General features: G+C 41.8%; 1 protein-coding gene across 2 annotated transcripts in view; it reads left to right on the top strand.

Annotated features, from left to right (window-relative positions):
- The first annotated feature begins 315 nt into the window (after positions 1–315).
- The window catches only part of CDON (cell adhesion associated, oncogene regulated), a 99,971-nt gene continuing 87,150 nt past the window's right edge, over positions 316–13,136 (top strand). The window contains exon 1 of one of the 2 annotated variants that reach the window (XM_029914815.1): positions 316–365. The gene's annotated coding sequence lies outside the window, so the exon portion shown is untranslated. Of the gene's footprint in view, positions 366–2,008; positions 2,055–13,136 lie in introns of those variants that run through there. The other variant, XM_029914816.1, reaches the window with a different exon arrangement.

The following is a 13,136-nucleotide window of genomic DNA, read 5'->3' on the forward strand; positions in this document are numbered from 1 at the left end:
GCGCCCGCCGGTTACGCGCCCGCGAGCCTTGGCGGAGAGGAGCGCGGCCGCGGGGCCGCGCCTCGGTGGCTCCGCCCCCCCACCCTGTTCCCCTCCCCTGAGTCCCGGGTGCCCGGCTCGCGCGGCTTGGTGCGAGGAGAGCGGGGACCCCGCGCCAGCCAGCTCGCCCTCCCCTGCGTCCCCGCCCCAGCGTGCGAGGCGCCGCGCCCTCCTCCTGCCCCGCTCTGTGCATGGAGGGGCCCGTTCGGATCGCAGCTGCCGCCGCCGCCGTAGCCGCCGCCAGCGCGCGGGGGATGACCTGGGGGTGGTTTTCGGAGCCGGCTGCCGCGCAGGAGGTCCGGGGACTGAGTCTGCCCCGCTGAGAGGTGCGGGGGTGGGCCCGCCGTAGATCGGTGGGAGGGGTGGCCCGGGGACCCCTGGTTGGGGGCCACGCGGCTTGGTAGCGGGAGGTCCGCGGGAGGGCAGGTTGGCGCGCCGCGCAGGGCGTGGGGATCCCGGGCTGCGTGCCGGGTCTGGGGAGGGCAGCTGACGGATGCCCAGCGGGGAGCTCCGGCTTTCCGCGTCCTCGGGGACTCTGAGCCACCTCGTGGGAGAAGGCGGGGTGAGGTGTCAGTAACACGATTAAAACTCCTGGACAATGAGCCGCTGGGGCAGGTGAGATCCAGCGTAGCCTGGAGCGAGGGGCGCCAGCACGTTTTCCCAAGGGAGCGGAGCAGAGTCCCTCGCCTCTCTCAACCTCCATCCCGCAGAGCGCCGGCGAGAGACAGTGATTTATGTGTAGGGAGAAGCAAGAGAAATTTCCTGCACAATGTATCTTTCTCTTGCCTTCACAGGCTCAGTGACTTCCCAGCCCCAGGGAGTGTATTTTTCCTTCTCCTCTGTAAAGCTTTCTGTGGATTTCATTATCATTTGCTAAATACATTACAGCTCGCTATTTATCTCGGTCTGCAGTTTCCAGACCTTTGTGCTTTCTCTCCACATCTAGGGATTTCAGTAATAAATCACTGAGGGGGATAGATAGACTCTCTTGCCCTTGCCTTCATTGTTCTCCCTAACCCCACCAAATCAGGTGGAAGGCTTTCCAAAAGGAGCTCTTCTCCAGAATGCCTGCTTTCCCTGGTGAGGGCTGCAGAGGATGGCAGGTGCTTGAAGGGCAGGCTGCTTTCCAATTGAGATCTAGAATTTAGAGAACATCATAACAGAAAGTCAGCCTCTGTGTCCTAAGTCAAACATCTTAAGAAACAAAAAGTTGAGCTGAAAGCTAACATGAGATTTATTCTCAGGCCAGTGGTCAGCAAAAATGAAAGAGGCCAATTCTCTTTCCATGCCTCATTGGTACTATTACCCTCAGACTTCCAGCTGACTGTTGGCGTCCCTAAAAGGGCAGTGTCCAGGACAAAGTGGGGAGGGGACCTGGGAAATAAATGGGTTTATTCTCAGTGTAATTCTAAGCATTTTTATTACATTTTATAACTCGTTTTTTGAAAAGGAGTCTATTTTAGCTGAAAATGGGGAGGGGGAGATCGTTCAACTTTTAGGACAGGATGAAAGAAAAAAAAATTCTGGAAATTTTAAGTTAGTGCTTAATTAGAAAGCATTCTTAGGAACCCAGAGAGGCACCAAATACTGTAGTTTCTGTTATACACATGTTGAAATAAACTGCCTCATACTTTAAAGTTATATGAGAAGGATGGAGAAAACCTGTTTCATTTTGTAAAGACGTGCCCTGGGTGTGTGCTTGGCAGTGGGTAGAGTAGAAACATTTATATTTCTATGAAAAACACACAAGTGTATATTGTTTAACTTTCACCAAAAACTCGGATATAGTATTTGGAAATCTGCCTTTGTTTGAACAGTTTAGTCAACCAGGAAAATCAGTTACTAGAGGTGCTGTGCTATTGTTTGTGTAGTAACTCACTTGGGCTGCTTTGATTGATTGCTATGGTTCTCATCAACCTCCTCTTCTGTGGAAAGTCCTTAAACAGCTCTGACTCTCAAGCAGGGAAGTACAAAGAACCCTTAGGACTGGGAGCATACTGATCTAGCTTGAGCAGGTTGGCTTCTAAAATCAGTCTTATCCTTTGCCTTCTTTGCAAGAGAGGAATCAAGTTCACTGTAAGATAGGATCCCCCCGCCCCCATCAGCAAGGTTTGTATGGATGGAGGCTTCCTGTGGGAACTTTTGTCACAGGGCTTTGCTCTAAAGAGGTCAGGTAAGCTTTGCTGGCCAGTTCTGCTTTTCTCTTTTCTTCTTTGCCCTGGTACTCTCATCACTTTCCAGACGATTTCATTGATGGGTTTGTCAAAATCTAAGTTGAAGTAAAAATTTTCTTCTCTAGAAACGTTTCTTTTGCAGAAACTTGGATCAAAAATTGGTGGTTGTGCCTAAGTATATCCTGAGAAAATGATTTCAGGAATTAAACATTATCTTAGGGAAATTAGGCTGGGATCGGAGCTTAAAAATAACTGATTGAAAAATTGGTTATTTATAACATGTAATTACATTAGCTGTGGCCTTGTAATTAGCATTTGTACGTGGGAGAAGAATAGGTAAGGCAGCACATCTGCAGAGCAGGTGAGTTGTCTCCCAGGTAGCCAGCCTTTAAGATATATGGTCTTACTACTTAATAGGAACTAATTAGATTAGAAAGAGAATTTGGAGTCTGGTTGCTAAATAGATTGCTTTGAAGGACTTGATTTTTATGGTGATTTTCGATGAGGGCTTTTTTTTTTTCAAGAAGTTGTGTTAATTTGATTAGATAATGTTTTATTGTTCTTTATTTTATATTGTATGTAAACATTCTATTTATAAACATTCCATTTATACATTTTTGTTGTGTGCATGGTATTAATTCACTATTAAGAGATTGAGGAGGAGGGCTTTGGTTCTCAATTAAACTTCAAAAGATGGTATATGGAATATACTTAATGTCACTTTAAAAATATTGGATTACAATTAAGTGCAAAACTGGTTTGTTGGTTTTTTTTTTTTTTTTTAATCCTTCAAGTTTTCAGTCATTGTTTGTGCTCGTTCCTCCATTGTCAGGCTTAAAACATACAGTATCATTGTCATCAGTCCCCTGAATAATGGTCCTGAGGTGATATTATTAATGTGGCTTTTTAAAATCAAACTAATTATACTTGCCTAAAAGAGCCACATGTGTGTGATTCTAGCTGCCTGGTGCCTTTTGAGAGCCCTGGAGACAAGCTAGTGAATAGAGCTGAAAATTCATTCTGTATTTGATTAAATGGAACAGACTCGCTGCTCCTTACCCCAGCAGGGGCTATGAGATCTCTTGATCCCCGAAGCGGCTCCAAGACCCTGGGAATTCCATTAGCGAGCACCTGAGGAATTTCTGCCCTGCAGTGCCTTTTGTGTGTGTGTGTGTGTGTGTGTGTGTGTGTGTGTGTGTGTGTGTGTGTGTGTGTGTGTAGGGATTGGAGCTGACTGGTGTTGGGGCGGTGGAGGGAGCGGGGCCAAGAGAGGCTACATTAGAAGACTCCATATGTTAGCAGATCTAAAATCAAGGCATGACTTAACAGCTTATCTTGTAAGAGAAAGAAGTCCAACCCGAAGGCAGATTGCTAGTTAGGACTTTCTTACAAGCAGGACTGTGGCGATGGATGTGTTTTTAGCACTGAACTGAGCGCCACTGTAAGTACAAAAAGTCACTTCTCTGCTCTCCCTCCGAAGCACAAGCATCTACACGTTGCAGAGTTGGTAAGTTTTCTCTGAGTGATTTTTTGATACATATATAAAATTGTGTTACGGTTTTGTCTTGCCTGTAAGGGCCAATGTATTGTTCTAAAAACTTTTTTAAACCGAGGACAAAATCAGACTTTTATATGAAGCACATTGCTTTGCAGAGATAAAATGCTTGTTTGAATAGGCATATTTCACTGTGCTCTTTTGTTTTTATATGCTTTCATTGCATTTTTGTTACATTATTGTAGGATTTAAATTCACTTAGGGTATATGTCTGTTTCCTGGTGTCTTTTTGAGAGTTCTGATCTTTAGTATTTTTTAAGGCATTGCTTTGCAGATTTTGCCTGGAGCCACAAGTAAATGAAAATGTATCTACTGAAAGCATTTTATAAATCTTTGGAGCAAAATATTTGAGAAACATGAGTGTGTCGTCCTCTCCGCCCCCGTCCCTGCAGCTGCCCCAAATAATTTTTTAACGTTTTTCAGGATATTCGCCTAGTTTGTTTCTTGTGTACTTTCCCAGGAAGGACGGCTCTGAATCTTAGATAGTATCATTAATTGATTTACATATTCCAAGAAGAGTTAAACATGAATTTGAATTCTGCTGCTAGTTTTCCACTGATGCAGAGTGCAGTAGCATATTTGCTGGGCAATTTGATATATTTTCTTCCTGATTATAATGCTGTTGTGTGTCACAGTTCTCTCCATCCTATTGCCGTGTAGTCCTCTCCCAGATTCTTTTCACAATACTGAGTGTTGAGAAAATAAAGAAGCCTTTTAGAGTCTGTGTTTAATTTTTTCTCACCTTAATCCTAGCACTACCAAATTGAAAGGACCCTTGCATGCATTGGAGTCAACGCCGTAAGTTAGCATTGTGCCTGTTCACAGGTTTTTAGCGGCTTTTGCTGTGTGATATATTTTTGATGGCCAAAGAGCATAAAAAAGCACCCCTAAAGTACATTTTGTTCTGCTGTGTATCAGTTGGAGTGTGAATAGGGACTTCAGTTCTTGACAGCTAGTGATGTGCCTTTCAGTGATAGAATTAAGGAACAGTGACGTTCCTTGTATCTTACTTACTTAAGAGGGTAAAGAAATATACAGGTTTATATGATGGAGCTTAGAAATATTCTTTTTAATTAAAAAAATTTTTTTAATGTTTATTTATTTTTGAGAGACAGAGACAGAGTGTGAGCAGGCAAGAGGCAGAGAGGGAGACAGAATTCAAAGTAGGCTCCAGGATCTGAGCTGTCAGCACAGAGCCCGATGTGGGGCTTGAACCCACGGACCGTGAGATCGGACGCCTAACCGACTGAGCCACCCAGGTGTCCCATAGAAGTATTCTGCTTACTGTTTTATTGCTTGGAACTTCATGGTTGATTTTATTTTTATATCAGCCCACTACAAAGAGAATTCAAAAGTTGATCTACAAAGCTTGCTTTTCAGCCACCTATTCTTGTTAGACACTAGCTCACCTTTTTTACTTATGTGAGCTGGGGAGGCGAGCTTGACTGACGTCTTGGTTTCCTCATCTGTAAAATGAGGATAATAACAATAGTATCTGTTACCACCGTTGTGGGGATTACATGGAGAATGAAAATAAATTTCTTGGGATGTACTAAAACTTTAAGACGTGAGTGTTAGCTCCTGTTACTCTTAGTTAACTCCTCCTGTCCATATCACTCCATTACTTTGATCCAGAGTTGTTTCTTTTAAGGACTAACATAGTAAGGAATTCTCAGAAGTTAGTTGTACTGTGGGTACATGCAAGTGCTATGGTTGTAATGTGCTACAGTTTTCTTAATTTTGCAGTTGAACTGAAAAGGTGCGTGGAAACAATGTTGCATTTTTCCTGGTTGATTGTATAACATAAACATGTACATGAGTGTACCGTTAATGTACACTAAGTGGATAAAGTTTTACATATGCACATATGGGTGGCAACTATTACCCAGATCAAGATCTAGAATATTTCTTTCACCTCCAAGTTCTCCCTGGTGCCCCCTCCCAGACAGCCCCGCCCTCTACTCCCAGCAGGGAGCCAGTGTTGCGCCTCATCTCACCATAGATTAGTTTTGCCTGTTCTCCAACTATATTCATGAAAGTGGATTCCTATGGTATGTACTCTTTTATATGTGGTTTCTTGTACCGCTCATAAGGTCTGTGAGATTCATTCATGTTATTGTGTACGGTAGTAACTTGTGCTTTTTAAATTGTTATAGCATCTTTTGTGTGTTTTGAAATTGGTAGTAGTTCATTTTATTGGCACGTTGGATATGTGGTGACTGGGAAAAAAGAAAGGATGCTTTTTTTTACATTATTTGAAAATCAGATTCTAGTGGCTAGCTTAGAAAATTTACCATGACCTTATTTTTGTACATAAATATTAAAATTGGGTTGAAGGTAATGTAACTGCTCTCGGTCATAAGTATATAGACCAAATCCGTTGTTTACTGTTCTTCTGTGTATGTGTTTTTAGAGGGGAAGGAACAGAGCCTCAAAACAGAGAAGAAGGATCATCTAAGGTCGCTTATCTCTTTCATGCTTAGGATTTAATGCCGTAACCAATCCTTAGAAATATACAGAAGAAACCACTAGCCTGGCATTAGCATGATACTCTTAGAAGAAAATAAAACAACACAATATTCCTTTGAAAAAATATATACCAAAAATGAAGAAAGTGGAGTAGGATGTTGCTATGCTACAGAAAAATTTTGCACAACAGGGCTGCACACTCCAGGAAGACTTTTGGCTGCTAACCTTCTTACTTGCTGTCAGGCTGTGCCTCTGTGTTTAACATTTCAGTTCGTGTTGTTGGAAATTCCCTAATGTGCTAAGTGAAATTTATTTCAGCAAACAGTGAAACAAGAATACAAGCTAATGTTGATGAATTAGAAGGTTGTTCTTTTGTTTGTTTTTTAATTATGGGAGGGGGTTGTGGTCGAGGTAAATCATTTATTATATTTCTGTCCTTGGGAATATTGTTTTTTGGATGTTCTGCTTGAAAACAAGCCACTTTTCTCTTTAGGAGACACTATTTTTCAGCTTTTGTAATTCCATTAAGTCTTACGGTTTCATGCTCCTTGACACAAGATCGTTCTTGGCATACAACCATGTGCAAGGAAGGCTTCCCCTGGATTCCAGAGGGGCAAATTGACCCCTTTTCTTCTTAAATCAGAGCCCAGTGACCAGATTTCAGAGGGGATGGGAGGGTTGAAATAGTGATATAGGATTCATCTTTTGTCCGGTATGGGGCGCTCAAAAGATACAGATTTTGATTCAGAACGAGGAAGAACTGTATGTCAAATAGAGCTGCCTCGTGATAGAAAAATGCTCTTTTCAGGGGGCACGAGCTCCCGGTTACTGGACATTTGCTAAAGGCGCTGTGGGAGGGAGCTCTCCCTTGGGTGAGAGACCGAACCTTGAGAGCCTTGCAGTAGTGAGAGTCCATGAAATGGGCTTTTACGACGTAGTGACTCTACGTAACTAATATATGCATCATTCTGGAGGAGAAACGTGTGTTAAAAATTTCCAAATGCTGAGTCCATGCGTTTCCTCAAACCAACCCAATGAAGTTGAGTTTAAATGTAATTCTTCATTTATCACTAACAAGTAAACGTCAGCTTCTCTTTCTGTCTTTCTTACTTAAAGAGAAAATAGAAACGTTTCCAGTATTCTCAGCGTGCCAGCATCAGTAGTGATAATGCATTACATGTATAGTATTTGCTCCCTCTTGATGTAGGTGCACATCTGAGAGTCTCCTTGGGGCCATCTGCTGGCCCAGGAATCCCTTCACTCTTACAACAGGTGTGCAGTAGAAATGAATAAACATGCATCTTCTCTGTCTGCCTTCCCTCCTCCACTGTACTCTTCTGTACTTGCATTTCAAGAGAGAGAAATCACTTCTACTTGGGGGAGAAAGACCAATACCGGTGACTTACCCAAGCAACGAAACTATTATCTAGGATGTTTTCTGAGGTCCGTAGTTATTTAATCTCACCATGTACACATCTTGCATCTGAAAATATATGTTGTGAATTTGTGTTAATAATTGATATTTATAATGACTGAAGGTAGAGTCCTGAATCACCAAAATAACATCTTCTCTGGTTTATAAGCAGAAAGGTATAGCATACTGCGTTTTTACAGTTTTGTGTCCCCCTTTGTGTCCCCCTTGCCATATAAACTCTCCGTTCCCTCCCTGTAACCTAGAAGCAGGTTTCTGCTCTGTTACCATTATTTTTTACCCGCCCAGCTGCCTTTTCAAAATGGGAGAGGGGTGAGAGGAGATTTAGAAAGTGTGACCCCTGCAAAAAAACCCAAACAACTTTGTGTCTCTCTGTAAATTGCTACTGTGTCATCTCCCCATCTGCAGTGGGGGTTTTGCCCCCACTCCAAATGATCCGTTTTTCTCCATTTTACCAGAGTAATACTCTTCCTGAAACCGAAATCTGATCATGTGACTGCTCCTTAAAATTGATTTCTCCAGAGACCCCGAATTGCCCATTTCCTAAGGCCCCGGTCCTCAATGGGGTGCACAGGCACTTTACCTGCTGGGTGTTTCGGCCAGACCTTCATTGGCTGCTTTGAATCACTTAAATATGCCCTGCTTTCTGTCCTGCAGGCTGGGAACACCGTCCCTCCTTTGCCTGATCCTGCGTCGTCATCGTTTTCATGTCTGCTGTCCTCATCTTCCTCCCGCAGGCCGATAATGTGATTTCCCGTCTGTGTGTGATCATCCCTCTCACCCCCTCACTTGCACTATGCCCAACACATACTAAACTCCCAAACGACTGAATGCATCTGAGTGTTCACCTCAGTGCTTCTGAAGGAAGCATCACTGTGCATTTGGGTTTCTTGGGGGATGTTTCTATAAATTTTTTTTTATTTTTAAAAATGTTTATTATTTTTGAGGGGCAGAGAGTGAGGGAGACACAGAATCCAAAGCAGGTTCCAGGCTCTGAGCTATCAGCACAGAGCCCAACAGGGGGCTCGAACTCATGGACCCGAGATAATGACCTGAGCTAAAGTCAGATGCTTAACTGACTGAGGCACTATTGGGAGCTGTTAAAATGCAAATTCTGATTCAATACGTCTGGGGTGAATCCCAAGATTTTCCCTTTTCTAGCAAGTTTCCAAATGATGTTGATGATGTTGGGTGGACCCCATTGAGTAGCAAGATGCTGAGCCACCCTCTCTAGATCCATGCGCAGTTTCAACATACAGTCTGTTCTTAAAAATCCAGCAAAAGGGCATCTGGGTGGCTCAGTCAGTTCAGCATCTGACTTTGGCTCAGGTCATGATCTTGTGGTTCATGGGTTTGAGCCCTGCATCGGGCTCTGTGCTGACTCTCAGAGGCTGGAGTCTGATTCAGTTTCATGTCTCCCTTTTTCTCTGCCCCTCCCCCACTTGCACTCTTTCTGTCTCTCTGTCTCTCTCTCAAAAATAAATAAACGTTAAAAATTTTTTTTAAAAATCCAGTTAAAGTCAGTGATTCTGCATTGTCAAGTTTGGGTATACCATAGCTTCAAATAATGATGATTAAAGAATGCTTTAGCTAAAGAACAAAAGAGTTAAATGTCAAATCACTGGTATCTTTGCATGGCATTTTAATAGTTTTTAAATTAAAAAAAATTTTTTTAATTTAAAAAAATTTTAAGTGGAGGAGCTTTTTAAATGATTATACATATTATTTTTCTTCTGTGCCGCATTTGGTGTCTAGAGAGCTGATGTCAAATTTTGCCTGTTTTTAAAATACTCACTATTGCAGTGTCCTCTTGGATCTATAGGTACTAAAAAGGGCATTCTGGCTTCTGTCTCTTGGCTTTTTAAGGTATCAGAGTAAAAGTAATTAGTATTCTCTATTTGACTATACTTTGATATCTGTTCAATGAGTAATTGTACACACGGCCTGGTTGGAGGTGACTTTGGCAAGGGGACGGATGTTTAAAGAATAAAATACTACTTTTATCCCATGAAATTATTGTAGTGACGTCAGAACTTGGCAGCCTCTTTTATTCCAATAAAAACAAAAATAGCATCATAAGCTGGGGAGAAGACATTTTTCTTGTCCATTTATTTTGGCTTGTTTTCATGGTTTTGGCCTCAGGGTGTGTGTATAACAAAATAACAACACAGTGAGTAACAGGCGAGAAGAATTGAGGAGCGAACATAGTTTCAGCTGAAACGGACACCATTCACCTCTGTTTCAGTAATTTAGACTGTTCCTCTCAGTTTGGTGAGGAGGAGAGTGGGGGTAGGGGATGAGGAATCCTCCATAAAGTGGAGTTAAGCTTCATTATTTGGTTTGACATTACATAGCTTGCAATGTATTGACAAAAGCTGATGATTGGCTTATAAAATGGCCACATGAGGGTGAATGTCTGGGTGTGATTACAAACGTGACAGTACAGTTTTATAGAACAGGTGCCACTTAATAAACACAGGTAAAATAACATCGTGTTACCAGTCAGTTCAGTCTGGTTGAATATAGTGTTTCCTCCTGCCCATTTCTCCCTGTTCACTTTGTTGTGAAGTTAGATTTTTAAATGTTACCGTGACTTAGCGACCCCTCATGTGCCAGGATTTCAGTTTGGTGTCTAGGCATCCGAAGATCTAGGCATCAGTAGATCCTGGGACTACTCAGTCCTGAGAAGATACTTTTATTGTTCTTGATAGATTGTCAAACTCCTGAATAGAACCGTCCTAAAGTCTATTACATTCTGCCCATGATTTACTTTGTGGGTTCATCTTACTGTGATCACCTTTTTGAACAAGCTCATTTTATTTCGTCCATTAAATCTTGGATGTTCATCTAAAATGGAATCACAAGTTTAGTTTTACAGTAGTAAGGAGTCTCTAGTTCTGATGGGGTAAAGTATATTTCAAACTGCATTCTAAATAGGTATTTCTACTTAAGAACATATTTTCAAGTCCTATTATAATCTGATTAGGATGGTTCTGATCTCCTTATCCATTCCTTTGATTCCTATTTCTTGATGATTAGGCATCAATTTTTTTTCTTTTTTTATATTCAAATCGTTTTTGAGATTAAAACAAAACCATCAGAACTCTCCCCTGAATTTCTTTTTTTTTTTGAAAAAAAATTTTTTTAATGTTTTATTTTTGAGAGAGCGAGAGAGACAGCGTGAGCGGGGGATGGGGGGGTCAGAGAGAGAAGGAGACACAGAATCTGAAGCAGGCTCCAGGCTCCGAGCTGTCAGCACAGACCCTGACATAGGGCTCAAACCCAGGAACTTAGAGATCATGACCTGAGCTGAAGCTGGACGCTCAACTGACTGAGCCACCCAGACGCCCCTCTCCCCTGAATTTCTAATTGGAAGCTCTAGTTACCATGTTTTAGATTATTTTGTGTTTGAATTGGATTTTGACTGTAGATCTATATAGGTCTTTCATATAATTTTCGCCTTACATTTTAGAGCTAAGTTTTTTAAATCCCATGGCTAACAAAACCAATTTGAGTCATTATAAGATGGATTATTAACTGTGGTCTCCTATTAGGCTAGCAAACACAGTTGTCATTATGTGTTATTTCTTTTGTGTTTGAGGATGCACTTTAAAACAGCTATTGTCACAGTGGTTAGGTCTTAAAATAATTTCTCATTTGTTACTATGACAGCAGTCACAGTGGGGTTTTTAACCATGCAAGGCAGCTTGTGCAGAGATTGATATCAGTGTTTTGTGGCATCATATAAATTTTAGCTCAGGGATTTGACTACATACATCTTCCTTTTGTCAGTAGGGGTCTTGTAGGCAGCTCCCAAAGTGGGTTTCTAAATGTGAACCTTCCAAATCCTGGCTGTATCCCCTTCCATAGGAGAATAACAAATTGTTTTAAAGAGAAATTGTCAGTGTTTTACTTATTTTGGGATTTCTCTTTGAGATAGGGGATTATCAGGGAAGAAAAGGAAATGACTAACCCTGTAGGACGAAGATCAGATTCGGGTTTTTCTTGGCTGGTCGTACGGACACGCAGCGTACTTAGTTAGTTGTGATCACAGATGTGAGCGGGCTTGGAAGCAAATCAGCAGGCACCCCACCCCCTTCATCCAACTCCCGAGGCCCTTCAACAACCAAAAAAGAGAAACTGAGTTTCAAGTTTTTCATTTCTGCAGTGCAGGTTCCCCCCTCTTTCATGTGAAATATGAGTTTTCTGGAAAAAAAAATCCTTTCACTTGACATTTGGTACACAAAGCCCCCGTTTGCTTGTAAAAGGTCTTTCTAACTCACTGAGAACTACTAAGCTCTTTTGTGTATGATTTACCTGGAGGGAACGCACACTTGGGCAGTTTAACACTAGGTGACACGGTGACCAAGGAGTGACGGTGACGAAGGAGTGACGGATTGCTTTTGCAGACCAAGACTCTTGTGCGTCTGGGTACGCAGTGGACCGGGAAGGGAAGTGCTTTCCCTTCTGGGATGGCAGTGCAGGACCCACAGTCCCCGCCTTGGCCTCACTCACTTCGAGCCCGGTTCCCGGCGATGCCGACTCCTGCCCTGTGGTGCTTTTTATTCCACACAGAATGATCTCCTGCTTCTGATGGTGGTGTTTGTTTTTCTACTTATTGTTTGAAACAGTGAAATTTTCACGAGAGTGGAAACCATGAGGATAATATATGTTTGAGCATAAGTATCTCTTATATGAGAGTTTTAATGTAGTTCAAAGTAAGATCTTCAACACTTCTCTAATGCTGGGAAAGGAGTTCCTTTGAAACTGCAGTCCTTTTAAAGCTTAAATTAGATGATAATTGCACATTTGTCTGTGCTTAGGAAGAGAATGAAATGCTTCTGGGTTTGGTTTTGTATTTTTCTTTTTTTCTTTGACATTTCTAAACCACAGACTCTGCATTCTAGATTCTGTTGACCTCGCGGAAGATATGGAAGGGAATTTTGCCTAAGATAAAATTGATTCCTTGGTGTCTTGTATTTTTAAGCTCTTTCCTCTATAGAGGTTGCTTTATTTTTATTTCTAGCCACAGGGATCCTTGCTTTCTAGCACATTTCTTTAGGGCAGGTACTTGGAAATGTCTCTCACAGAATGTCCCAATTGAAATGAAGTTTGGAAGCCCCTTCCCATTCTATGTAATATAAGGAAAATAGCAGAAGGAGCTTTTTAGAAGTACATCTCATTTTACATTTGTGTCTTTGATGGTGGAATGAACATAAAATCCACATTGATAGGCTCTTTCCTCTTAATAGTTGTTCCACAGTATCCCTGTATCCAAAACAAGACGGATGATACAAGACATAATTTGGTTTTTCATTTCTTAGGTATGTTAGAAACTGAATTCAAGCTTTGCAGTTTTAAGTGATGCTTTTAATGTTGCTTTGGTCAGTTGTTACTTCTCTTTCGTTTTGTTGCTAATGCTAAAGCATTGAATGACGGCTAATGTGTATTATTTTGTTGAAAATCA

This window comes from Suricata suricatta, chromosome 11 (assembly GCF_006229205.1).
Source record: "Suricata suricatta isolate VVHF042 chromosome 11, meerkat_22Aug2017_6uvM2_HiC, whole genome shotgun sequence".
Lineage (NCBI taxonomy): Eukaryota > Metazoa > Chordata > Mammalia > Carnivora > Herpestidae > Suricata > Suricata suricatta.